The sequence below is a fragment of the Portunus trituberculatus genome, chromosome 20 (genome assembly GCF_017591435.1).
Source record: "Portunus trituberculatus isolate SZX2019 chromosome 20, ASM1759143v1, whole genome shotgun sequence".
NCBI classification, from domain to species: Eukaryota; Metazoa; Arthropoda; class Malacostraca; order Decapoda; family Portunidae; genus Portunus; species Portunus trituberculatus.
The window spans coordinates 655,001-667,500 of NC_059274.1; positions in this window are offsets into that span (position 1 = coordinate 655,001).

Below are 12,500 nucleotides of genomic sequence, written 5' to 3' on the forward strand. Positions count from 1 at the left end.
TGTGTAGCTTTGAGTTCAGATTTGATTAGTTTTGTGTACTGAAATAGAAGAAAAGGAAAAAGGAGGGTGACAGACGAGGGTATGGGAAAGAAAAGAATACGGTGTAGAGATAACAGTTAAGAAAATAGCAATGTAAACAAGGATTTGTAAGAAAAATGAAGACGGAGAATAAAAAGATATTAAAATAAAAAGAAGAAAACAAGGAAAAGGAGATAACCTAAAAGAAAATGGGAAGAAAGGCAATAAATGATGGGAGAAACGAACATGGAAAATAACAAACAGATAATAGAAAAGAAAAGAAAAACAAGAGAAATGAGGTAAGCGAAGAAAAATAGAAGATAGAATGAAGATTAGGATAAGACGAAGAAGGAAGAAGAGAAGAACAAGACCAAGAAGAAAAAGAGAAGGAAAGGAAAATGCACATGGATGAACAATATGAAGATGAAAAATTATACGAGGCAAGGAGTCGCGGAGGAGGAAAAGGAGGTGGAAGAAGAAGAGGAGGGGAAGGAGAGGAAGAAACCCTGGTGGGAGGAAGGAGGAGGGGAGCATCTGAGGGCAGGTAAGCTCAAAGGAGGCGGCGATGGAAGGTGACGACCGTCCAAAACCTAACAATAGAATCAAAACCCACAAAAACCGGGGCAGGTGTGTCGGCCATGGCGGTGGTGGTGGTGGCGGCGGTTGTAGTGGTGGTGGTAGTGGTGATGTTCTTAAAGTAGTCGTAATGGTGATATTGTATGATAGAAGCGTTTGTAGTGGTAGTAGGTGATGGTGATGGAAATGGTGACAGTAGTGGTAGTGGTAGTGGTTATAGTAATGGTGGTCATGATGGTGATGAATGGTGAATTAGTTATAGATGTGGTGGTGATGGTACTATAAACACAATAGTAGTAGTAGTAGTAGTAGTAGTAGTAGTAGTAGTAGTAGTAGTAGTAGTAGTAGTAGTAGCAGTAGCAGTAATAGTAGCAGTAGTAGTAGTAGTAGTAGTAGTAGTTGTAGTACTTGTAGCAGTAATAGTAGTAGTAAATAGTAGTTCTAGGAGATAACTATTAAACCACAGAGCAAAAACATCATAGCAGGGAAAACAAGAAAAAAAAAATATAATACACATATTTCACGAGCCATACCCTGCATAAAAAAACACTACAGAATAAAACACACATAAATATCAAACGAATATGGGTAAATAAATAAAAAAAATAATAATAATACAAAAGAGAAGAAGAGGGCAAAAAAAAAAGAAAAGTTCTCGCCATAAAATACATGGGAAATAATGTCTGTTTCCCCACTTAACATAATAACGCACTGGAGGAAAAAAAGAAAAAGGAAAAAAAATGATGGAAAGAAATGGCAGGAAAAAAACTACATATAAAATTCTTTACCATTTTTTCTATTGTGTGTGTGTGTGTGTGTGTGTGTGTGTGTGTGTGTTGTGTGTGTTTCACTGTTTGATCTGCTGCAGTCTCTGTCGAGACAGCCAGACGTTACCCTACGGAACGAACTCAGAGCTCATTATTTCCGATCTTCGGATAGGCCTGAGACCAGGCACACACCACACACCGGGACAACAAGATCACAACTCCTCGATTTACATCCCGTACCTACTCACTGCTAGGTGAACAGGGGCTACACGTGAAAGGAGACACACCCAAATATCTCCACCCGGCCGGGGAATCGAACCCCGGTCCTCTGGTTGTGAAGCCAGCGCTCTAACCAGTGAGCTACCGCGCGCGCGTGTGTGTGTGTGTGTGTGTGTGTGTGTGTGTGTGTGTGTACAGTTTGCGAGAGCACGTGCGAGAGCAGAGAGAGAGAGAGAGAGAGAGAGAGAGAGAGAGAGAGAGAGAGAGAGAGAGAGAGAGATATGGGGAGCTGGAGGTCACTCTGAATGGGATTTAACCGAAGTGTTGCCAAACCCACAAGACATCCGCAAAAAAGGAAAGAGAGAGAGAGAGAGAGAGAGAGAGAGAGAGAGAGAGAGAGAGAGAGAGAGAGAGAGAGAGAGAGAGAGAGAGAGAGAGAAAGGGGCAGATGTCTCCCTCTTAGTACCTGTGAATAGGCAATGTCCTTTTTTTGCATGTGTCGAAACCTGTAACACGCACACACACACACACACACACACACACACACACACACACACACACACACACACACACACAACAGTAGCCATCACAAAATCCTAAAAAAAATGTAATGCCAATGGTACAAAAAAAAAAAACGAAGGAAAAAAAAAAAGGAAAGGAGGTCGGAAGGGGCAAAGGGAAAGGAAGGGAAGGAAAAGGAAAGAGGAAGGAGGGAGGGGCGGAGGAAAGGGATGGAGGGATGGAGGGATGGAGGGATGGAGGGAGGGGTGGCTAAGGAAGGATGGTAGGTAGGAGAGTCGAGAGAGAGAGAGAGAGAGAGAGAGAGAGAGAGAGAGAGAGAGAGAGAGAGAGAGAGAGAGAGAGAGAGAGAGAGAGAGAGAGAGAGAGAGAGAGAGAGAGAGAGAGAGAGAGAGAGAGAGAGAGAGAGAGAGAGAGAGAGAGAGAGAGAGAGAGAGAGAGAGAGAGAGAGAGAGAGAGAGAGAGAGAGAGAGAGAGAGAGAGAGAGAGAGAGAGAGAATAGAAGGTTCTCTCCTGTTTGTGCTAAAGATCATCCCTTTTCACCTTGTCCTCCCACCTGGCGACTCAACTCACGAAGAGGAGGAGGAGAAGGAGAAGGAGAAGGAGGAGGAGGAGGAGGAGAAGGAGGAGGAGGAGAAGGAGAAGGAGAAGAGATGATGTACAAAAGAGTAAAGAAGTATATAGTAACACACGCCAATATAAACCTGACACACTCTTGGTACTGAAAAACTGTGTTGCGTTGTGAAGTGGTCTTGTGTATCTTGCGTTGCGTGAGTTTGTGTATGATGTCTTGCGGTGCGACTTAATTCCATATTCAGAGACGCCTTGCTCTCTCACCACGACAGTTTTCCAAGGCCACAGAGACGACTAACGGGATTTTCAAGACAGCTTCTCCTTATGATAATCTAAAAACCTTGCCAATCCATCACCAGAACCATAAAAATATCCTTACAAACATGAGCATAGCTTCAACTGGTGTCTTTGAAAATTAGTGATGGTGAGAGAGCAAAGCGTTACAGAATATAGGCCTTGGTGTGTGTGGTGTGGCGTGTTGTGTTATGGAGAGTAGCGATGCGTGACGTACATACTACATTTCGTGTTTAGCAATGTACAACACAACCTATCATGCATTACTCTTTGCTTACTTTTAGTTTGCTGACACGAGAGAGAGGAAAACAGAAAACGAGTATATACTTAAGTAACTGACTGACCTTTAAGTGAACCACAAAGCAAAAGGGCAAGCAGACTATCAATGCTTTCAAAACTGACTACAAGTGAAACAAACCTCAGAACGCCACTACCTATTTGCTCTGTACCTTACCTGTAGTGTTCTGTTACCTGCTAATGAGTCCTCTGTTGATTTCTGGTCGGATAAGCATGAAGGAGCCTAGAGGAAGAGGAAGGAGCAAAGGACAGGAAAGGTGGCAGGGTGAGCAGGTGAGTAGAAAGGTGCGTTAATAATTTAAGTTGAGTGCAGGTGAGCGTGTGCGAGGGTGTGTGAAACTGAAGGGAATGAGTGAGCGGGTGGCATGGGCGGCTGGTTGTATAGGGAGGAGTGGGCGGGAGGAGGTGAAGTAAAGTGTGTGTGTGTGTGTGTGTGTGTGTGTGTGTGTGTGTGTGTGTGTGTGTGTGTGTGTGTGTGTGTGTGTGTGTGTGTGTGTGTGTGTGTGTGTGTGTGTGTGTGTGAGAGAGAGAGAGAGAGAGAGAGAGAGAGAGAGAGAGAGAGAGAGAGAGAGAGAGAGAGAGAGAGAGAGAGAGAGAGACAGAGAAACAAACAGAGATACAGACACACAAACAGACACACAGACAGACATAAAGGCACACAGACAGACAAACAAACACTTCCCAGCGCACCTGTCTTTCCCCTCCCTTACTCCATCACAAACTGGCCCCTCCTCCCTCCTCCTCCCATCCATCATACCCTCCACCCCATCACAAGTAACACACACTTCGTCCCTAAGATATCCACCAGCAATTACTCTTTTCCTAATGACTGCGCCCTCACCTATTTATGCGCTGAGCTGGGAGGTTCGGAAGGCCTTAGGGCAGAGGACGGCGGGCAGCGAGTGGGGCGGGGCGGCGGCGAGGCGGGACGGCGGAAGTGGCGAGGCGGGGCAGGTGAGGTGGAGAGTGTGTGTGTGTGTGTGTGTGTGTGTGTGTGTGGAGGTGATGGTGTGGCAAGATGGCCGACGCAGGGGTGCAGGAAGTGATATTGAGAGAGAGAGAGAGAGAGAGAGAGAGAGAGAGAGAGAGAGAGAGAGAGAGAGAGATCCATATATGACTTTCTCTCTCTCTCTCTCTCTCTCTCTCTCTCTCTCACACACACACACAGTAAATCACCAACATTACTCAAAAGACACTAGATTATCACGATTCCACAAAAACTCGATAAAACAAAAAGAAAATAAAAACATTAAAAAAACTTACGGAAACACGGAAACAAAGATAAAAAAAAACACAACAGAAATATCAAATTACACCAAAATTTTCTCGTTCCTCGCAGGTGTGACGCAAATGACAGTAGGGAAGGCAGGTGAGGCGGCGCTTACCTCAAGGTCACGGTAATTAGTGACTCAGGTGTTCCAAACGGTCTGCGCAATGGTGACTCAAGGCCGTGCAGGTAAGACGTCTATTACACCTGCGTGATATACCGTCCAGGTGGTGATTGGTGACTGGTGATTGGTGATTGTCTTATGATCGACTGACTAGTTGAAGTTTGCATGGTTTGATTGATTACGTAATTGGACCGGTTAAAATTTTGAAGATTGATTGAATTATTGGTCAGTTTAGTGAGTAACTGAGTTTTTACTTGATAAATTAACTGAGTGGCTGATTGAATGTATTTGAGTTGACTGATTGACTGGCTAAGTGTGATTTTATAGTCTCGCTTTGGTTCAGTTCACTGTCTTGGTTGACTGGCTGACTGATTGACTGATTGAGTGACTAAGAGACTGAATGATTGATTTGCAGACTGAACGAGTGACTGATTAACTGACTAATTGACTGGATGGCTGACTGAATGACTAATTGACTGACTGACTGGCTAATTTGCACAACATGGTATAAAAAAAAAACAGCTTCACTTCCTCCTTAGCCGTTTCATTGACTGATTACCAAAGCATACAATTAAAAACACTCACTCTTTCTCTCACTTCTTGTCAATATACTTCCTCATCTACATGTTTCCCTTCCTTCAATAACTTCCCTCTTTCTTTCCTTTCTAATTGAGTGTTCTCGTTTCTTTCATACCAACAGCAAACATTAAAGAGGAAGGACACATCACCTCAAACCGCCACTAATGAAACAACAACAACAACGTAAAGGTGTAATAACTGTTGGTATTTATAGTTTGTTAATATCATAAGTAAAATTAGTCTGATATTATCTAATGTGTGTGTGTGTGTGTGTGTGTGTGTGTGTGTGTGTGTGTGTGTGTGTGTGTTACCTGATTACCGTGAGGAAGAAGAGGAAGATCAGGTATTCCGCTCCCCCCCCCATCTCTCTCTCTCTCTCTCTCTGTTATCTTATCTCACCAATCGTCGGAAGCAAGAGAGGTTCTGGTTTTCTTGTGTTGGGAAAGATAAGATAAAAGACAAAAATGTCCAGAGAGAGAGAGAGAGAGAGAGAGAGAGAGAGAGAGAGAGAGAGAGAGAGAGAGAGAGAGAGAGAGAGAGAGAATAGATAATAGGAAATCAGTACTTGTATAATTATGTCCTCCTCCTCCTCCTCCTCCTCCTCCTCCTCCTCCTCCTCCTCCTCCTCCTCCTTCTCCTTCTTCATTATCCCCGAAAGCAATAATCGGATTAGCCTCAGCTCTCCCTTCTCTTGTTTCCTGCTCGATGTTTCCTAAGTCGCCGCACAAAGGCCGAGTTTCCGTCATTCACAGGAGCGTTAAGTGAATAAGTGAGTGACCAACAGAGAGAGAGAGAGAGAGAGAGAGAGAGAGAGAGAGAGAGAGAGAGAGAGAGAGAGAGAGAGAGAGTTATCGGAAGAGAGACGCGGAGATGAGTGTGAGGTGACCTGAGGGAGAGGAGGAGGAGGAGGAGGAGGGAGGAGGGATGATGTGCTAGGTAGTGGACTAGGTGGGTCCCTCCTGTCCTCCTCCTCCTCTTCCTCCTCCTCCTCCTCCTTCTCCTCCTCCTCCTCCTCCTCCGCCTCCTCCTCAGCAGGCCCCGAGGTTAAGAGTTGTAATTACGAGCCGAGATTGTCCTGCGTCGGGGAACATATGCCGCGCGCCCATCTCTCTTCCTCCTCCTCCTCCTCCTCCTCTTCCTCATCTTCTTCCTCCTCCTCCTCTCGCGCCAGTTTCCCTGATCGAGCGTGGGTGATGCTACACCTCCCATCGCAAGGAGGCGTGGGCTGCAGCAGGTGGTGGTGGTGGTGGTTTTTTGACGAAGAGATAGATTGGTGGTGGTGGTTGTAGTAGTAGTAGTAGTAGTAGTAACAGTATTAACAGTGCTGGGAGTTGCGAAGGAATTCGGAATAGCATTAGTACTAGTGGGAGTAATGCTCGTAAAAGTACTTATAGCAGTAGTAATAGCAGTAGTAGCAGCGGTAGAGGTTGTAGTATTAGTAGTAGTGGTAGTGGTAGTGGTGGAGGAGGGAGCAGTAGTGGAGGAAGAGGACTAGGAGGAAGGGGAAGGACTAGGAGGAGGAGGAGGTGGTGGTGGTGGTGGTGGTGGGCAGAGGCGGGCGGGCGGGCGGGCGGGCGGGGCATGGCAGATGGCACGCGAGGCGCCCTGCACCACCCACCTCCCAAATGATCCCAAAACACCGAGGGGCACTCACGCTTTGCCCCGAGGCGAGGTTAAGAGAAGGCGGCGGGCGGTGGGCAAGCGGCAAGGGAGGTGAGGTAAGGGTGGCCGCTAGTAGGGGCTTTAAGGGAGGGTACGTTGCATTTAAGGGGGAGGAGCAGGAGTCAGGGGGCGTTAGTAGCCTGGATTGGGGCTCCTGCGGGGTGGCCGTGAACTGGGTGCAGGGGAGGGACTGGGAGAGGGTAGACGAACGGAGCCTACACGACAGGTGGCGGTCGTGGCTGAGAGAGTACACAGCAACTGACAGCCAGACCCAGACCAGCACAGCCTCTGCCCAGGACCTGGCTGACGAAGGTGAGCAGCAGCAGCAGCAGGAAGAGGAAGGAAGATAATGACAAGAGCAATGAGAACTGTAATGATATTGTTGAAAATGATAAGATAATAATAATAATAATAATATTAATAATAATAATAATGATAATAATAATAATAATAATAATAATAATAATAATAATAATAATAATAATAATAATAATAATAATAATAATAATAATAATAATAATAATAATAATAATAATAATAATAATAATAATAATAATAATAATAATAATAATATAAATAATGATAAAAATATTAATACAAATACTACTACTACTACTACTACTACTACTACTACTACTAATAATAATAATGACAATAATAACAATAATAATATTAATAAATAACAATGGTAAGTAGAAGAAAATATAGATTATATTTCTAAAATACTAAAAGGAAATTAATTAATAAGCTCTGAAGAGAGAGAGAGAGAGAGAGAGAGAGAGAGAGAGAGAGAGAGAGAGAGAGAGAGAGAGAGAGAGAGAGAGAGAGAGAGAGAGAGAGAGAGAGAGAGAGAGAGAGAGAGAGAGAGAGAGAGAGAGAGAGAGAGAGAGAGAGAGAGAGAGAGAGAGAGAGAGAGAGAGAGAGAGAGAGAGAGAGAGAGATTTAAAGACACACAAAAACATAATTGGATTCTATAACAGAGATTAGTGCAAGCAGGATCTGAAAGGGAAGGGGGAAGGGGAAGAACGAAAAGGAGAAGGAGGAGTAAGAGGAGGAGGAGGAGGAGGAGGAGGAGGAGGAGGAGGAGGAGGAGGAGGAGGAGGAGGAGGAGAAGGAGAAACAGGTACTCAGGAGGGAGAAGAAAAGAGGGAAGTGAAAGAAGAGAGGAAGAGAAAAGGAAAAAGGATACAAGTAGATAAGAGAGAGAGAGAGGCAGAATAAAAAGAGGAAGAAGAAAGAAGGAGGAAAAAGGAAGGAGAAGAAGAAGGAGGAGGAGGAGGAGGAGGAGGAGGAGGAGTAGGAGTAGGAGGAGGAGAAAGAGGAGGAGGAGGGGCTAGCAAAATATCAAAGGCGTAATGGGAATCGCCAAGGTCACTGAGGAAGAGGAGGGGGAAGAAGAGGAAGAGGGGGAAGAGAGGAGGAGGGGAAGGGGGAAGCTTCAGTGTCAGCCTTGATTTCCAGAACACAGATTACTTAGTGCAAGGGGCAAGAACCGGACTTCGCTTGCCAGCCCACCAGCCCACCAGCCAGCCAGCCCACCAGCCAGCCAGCCAGCCAGCCACCACGCCTCCACCTTTCCTTCGCTACAAGCACCCTCAGCCTCACCACTACGCCTCCTGAACAAGCCGCGTCTCTGGTATCAGCACTGAGTAGCTACAAGTTCACAGTGCAGAGAATAGACAATGAAGACATCAGTGAAAAAGTTCAAAGTCTAATCATTCTTTTGTCTGTAAGTAGGTTTGAATTGTATGGCTTTGTAGTGTTACATGTTAATACTAATAGGTTTCTGTGTATGTGTATATGTATGTGTCTCCTCCTCTCCTCTCTCTCTCTCTCTCTCTCTCTCTCTCTGTCTTTCTCTCCCTCCCTGCCTCACCCCACGGACACCCACAACAGCAGGTGAGAGTGAGGACAGGTGAGCAGGGAAGGTGGCCAGGTGGCGGGCGCTGCTTCTGTCCAGTCCTCCCCCTCCTCCCCCCTCACCCCCTCCCTCGTATTCTACACTCCTCACTCTATTCTATCCTCCCCATTACAACCCCGACAGTCATCCCTTTCCTTTCCCCTATTCTCCCTTCCCTATCAGCTTCCCCTCCTCTCCATCTATCCCTCATCTCCCCTTTTCTGGTCCTATTCACATTCCCCCTCTCACTTCTCCCTACGCCACTTCCCCAAACTATAACATTTGACATTTTCTTCACCTTCTCTTATCCCCCTATCCTTCTCCTTCTTCTCCACCCCAACTTCATTTCTTCCTCTCCCCCACATTGTCTCTCCTATCCCTAATCTGTCTCCCCCTCACTCCCCCTCTCCCTCAAATCCCGCCATCCCTCTCAGCGGACACGCTTCCTCACCACTTCCCTTCTCTCTCTTCCGTCTATCCTATTCTCCCTTTGAAGTTTCTCCTATCCTACTTTCCTTGCTCTCCTTTCCTTTTGTTCCTTCTTCCTTCATTCATTGTTTTATTTTTATTTCCGTCTCGTTAGTCTCTTTCTTATCCTCCTGTTCGTATATCATCGTTTTCTCTTACTCAATACTAAACACAAACCGCTACTATGATTTACACAACTACTATGTGATGACACTCTACTGCTACTCTGCCTTCACACTAAAAAATAAATAAATAAATAAATAAATAAAATAAAATCGGCTACTTATACCTCATGCCGCTAGACCGCATTCTGAAACCCTCTGCTCTTCTCTTAAGACTATTTTTTTTTTCAAAGGTCACAGAAATCATTTTCCAGACCCTGAACTACTAGCTTTTTCTATTCGTAAAGTTGAAATTTAGTGAAACTGTCACTGGAAATTGAAGAAAACACAGAAAAATTCGTGTAGCTCAAAATAGAACCTTTACATTACGGGATGAGAGAGAGAGAGAGAGAGAGAGAGAGAGAGAGAGAGAGAGAGAGAGAGAGAGAGAGAGAGAGAGAGAGAGAGAGAGAGAGAGAGAGAGAGAGAGAGAGAGAGAGAGAGAGAGAGAGAGAGAGAGAGAGAGAGAGAGAGAGAGAGAGAGAGAGAGAGAGAGAGAGAGAGAGAGAGAGAGAGAGAGAGAGAGAGAGAGAGAGAGAGAGAGAGAGAGAGAGAGAGAGAGAGAGAGAGAGAGAGAGAGAGAGAGAGAGAGAGAGAGAGAGAGAGAGAGAGAGAGAGAGTGCTGTACTGAGAGAGAGAGAGAGAGAGAGAGAGAGAGAGAGAGAGAGAGAGAGAGAGAGAGAGAGAGAGAGAGAGAGAGAGAGAGAGAGAGAGAGAGAGAGAGAGAGAGAGAGAGAGAGAGAGAGAGAGAGAGAGAGAGAGAGAGAGAGAGAGAGAGAGAGAGAGAGAGAGAGAGAGAGAGAGAGAGAGAGAGAGAGAGAGAGAGAGAGAGAGAGAGAGAGAGAGAGAGAGAGAGAGAGAGAGAGAGAGAGAGAGAGAGAGAGAGAGAGAGAGAGAGAGAGAGAGAGAGAGAGAGAGAGAGAGAGAGAGAGAGAGAGAGAGAGAGAGAGAGAGAGAGAGAGAGAGAGAGAGAGAGAGAGAGAGAGAGAGAGAGAGAGAGAGAGAGAGAGAGAGAGAGAGAGAGAGAGAGAGAGAGAGAGAGAGAGAGAGAGAGAGAGAGAGAGAGAGAGAGAGAGAGAGAGAGAGAGAGAGAGAGAGAGAGAGAGAGAGAGAGAGAGAGAGAGAGAGAGAGAGAGATATGGGAGGGGGGGAGAAAAGGGGGTTTAAATCTACGGTCCTAATACTTCTGTTTTCAACAATAAAAACTTGCAATTTATTGTTTTTCAGGCATCTAATAAATATTTCTATTGCCTTTGAATGTAAATGACTCCTTATTTTAGGTGATTCTTCAGAGAGAGAGAGAGAGAGAGAGAGAGAGAGAGAGAGAGAGAGAGAGAGAGAGAGAGAGAGAGAGAGAGAGAGAGAGAGAGAGAGAGAGAGAGAGAGAGAGAGAGAGAGAGAGAGAGAGAGAGAGAGAGAGAGAGAGAACACTGAATAATCAAAGAAAAGAAATTTAGAGACAAAAAAATTAAGGAAAGAGAGGAAAGGCAAGGTAACACATAGAGAAGGGCGGACAGGAAGGGAAGGAAAGGTAGGAGGGGAAGACAAACAGAGGGAGAAGAAGATCAGGTCCCTCTTAGGTCCCTCAGTGGCCTTCACCCTGACGACGGCAACTGTCCAAATACCCATACCAGCTGCCCTAACCTTCCTCCCCTTCAAGAGTACTGTGACCCTGCTTCCCCGTTACCTATGTCATTAACCTCCGTCTTGTCCTTCGCCTCGCCCTTCTTACAGTTTTCTTTGCCTCGTTTTTATCACTCCTTCAGTTCTTCTCTTCGTTGTTATTTTGTTATCAGGATCTCGTTTCTTGTATCTCGTGTTCTTAATCCACCACATGAGTTTCTGAATCCGTATAAAATCACAAGATAGTAAGCAGAATGAAAATGAATAAGCTCTTCCTTGTTATTTTGTGATTAAGATTTCGTTTCTTGTATCTCGTGTTCTTAATCCCCCAAATGAGTTTCTGAATCCGTATATAATAAAGTATTAAGCAGAATGAGTATGGAAACGCGTCATGGCATTCAGTGGGGAGGTTAAGTTAGGTTAAAATAGTGAAGCCAAATGTCTTTCCCTATTACTCACTAGGTTAGTCTAGAATAGATTAGGTTTGGTAGGTTAGGTTAGGTTAAAATAATGAAGGCAAATTTCTTTCCCTATTACTCACTTCAAGCTAGGTTAGGTAAGGTTAATACAGAGCGCCCACTACTGAATCAAGAAAAATTGCTAAAGAAAAGGTAAAAATTTGGGTTAAGTATACATAGGGGTGAGTGTACGGTGTGTATAGAAGGACCGCTGACTCATACCCGTTAAACATTGCATTGTGGGTAAAATGACACATCAGAGGTAACATAATATCGCCCACGTGTTTAGAAGGGAAGGGTGTGTGTATATGTGTGTGTGTGTGTGTGTGTGTGTGTGTGTGTGTGTGTGTGTTTGGAAGGGAAGGGTGTGTGTTGGGGTTGTGGGTGGTTGGGTGTGGGCGGGATGGGTGTGGCGGACAGAGGAGGTCAGGCGGATGGTGTGTATTGATTGTGGGTGTGGCGAGAAGCAGACCCACAACGGGATGATGTCACCACCACCACCGCCACCATCACCACCACTACCACCACCAGCACAACTTTCACTTCTACTAACATCATTGCTACTGTTTCCAGCATCACTGTCTCCATCAACACCACGACTACAAACATCACAACCACTGCAATCAAGACAGCACAATCGCAACCACCATCACTCCACAAACATCACCAGCAGAGTCATCATCAGCACTATCAAAACCACCACTATCACCCCAAGAGGGAAAAAAAAATACCAATAATGCTAAAACTTGCGAAAAAACATATAAATTGAATAGAATATATGAAAAAAAAACATTTACTTCTTAGATTCAACAAACCAGGGATGAAAACCACAAATACAAAGAGAGAAAACGAGAACACCAATATGTCTCAGTTACCCTAAAAAAAAGAAAGTTGTCACCAAAGAAAATGGGACTCGAGGTTATATCAAAAATTAATTTCCGGAAGCAGTGAAGGTCTGCCGCGTGGAGAGCTTCCGGTGGCCGCCAGGAACACAG